General features: G+C 42.4%; 1 non-coding gene across 1 annotated transcript; it reads right to left on the bottom strand.

The window, feature by feature from the left end:
• Positions 1–153: 153 nt before the first annotated feature.
• On the bottom strand, positions 154–261 carry LOC127745074 (small nucleolar RNA R71). Its single transcript, XR_008006264.1, has one exon. It is a non-coding gene; the product is annotated as a small nucleolar RNA R71 (small nucleolar RNA).
• Between the last annotated feature and the right edge of the window lie 697 nt (positions 262–958).

Genomic DNA, 958 nt, shown 5'->3' on the forward strand with positions numbered 1-958 from the left:
AACCCTGAGGTCTACAGACTTATGCTATTCCCTTTTGCTGTAAGAGACAGAGCTAGAACATGGTTGGACTCACAACCTAAAGAAAGCCTGAACTCTTGAGAAAAGCTAGTCAACGCCTTCTTGGCAAAGTTCTTTCCACCTCAAAAATTGAGTAAGCTTAGAGTGGAAGTCCAAACTTTCAGACAGAAGGAAGGAGAATCCCTCTATGAAGCTTGGGAAAGATACAAACAATTAATCAGAAAGTGTCCTTCTGATATGCTTTCTGAATGGAGCATCATAGGTATTTTCTATGATGGTCTCTCTAAGAAGCTTATGATACTGAGAACCCTTCAATGGAAGAGGTGAATTACATGGGAGAACCCTATGGAAACACCTATAATCCTTCATGGAGAAATCATCCAAATCTCTCATGGAAGGATCAACAAAGACCTCAACAAGGTTTCAACAACAATAATAATGGTGGAAGAAACAGGTTTAGCAATGGCAAGCCTTTTCCATCATCTTCTCAGCAACAGACAGAGAGTTCTAAGCAGAATACCTCTGACTTAGCAACCATGGTCTCTGATCTAATCAAAACCACTCAAAGTTTCATGACTAAAACAAGGTCCTCCATTAGAAACTTGGAGGGACAAGTGGGACAGCTGAGCAAGAAAATTACTGAACTCCCTCCTAGTACTCTTCCAAGCAATACAGAAGAAAATCCAAAAGGAGAGTGTAAGGCCATCAACATGGCCGAACTTGGAGAGGATGAAGAGGCAGTGAACGCCACTGAGGAAGACCTCAATGGACGTCCACTGACCTCCAAAGAGTTCCCCAATGAGGAACCATGGGAATCTGAGGCTCAAAATGAGACCATAGAGGTCCCATTGGACTTACTTCTGCCATTCATGAGCTCTGATGAGTATTCTTCCTCTGAAGAGGATGAGTATGTCACTGAAGAGCAAGTTGCTAAATACCT

The sequence above is a fragment of the Arachis duranensis genome, chromosome 2, assembly GCF_000817695.3.
Source record: "Arachis duranensis cultivar V14167 chromosome 2, aradu.V14167.gnm2.J7QH, whole genome shotgun sequence".
In the NCBI taxonomy this organism is placed as follows: domain Eukaryota; kingdom Viridiplantae; phylum Streptophyta; class Magnoliopsida; order Fabales; family Fabaceae; genus Arachis; species Arachis duranensis.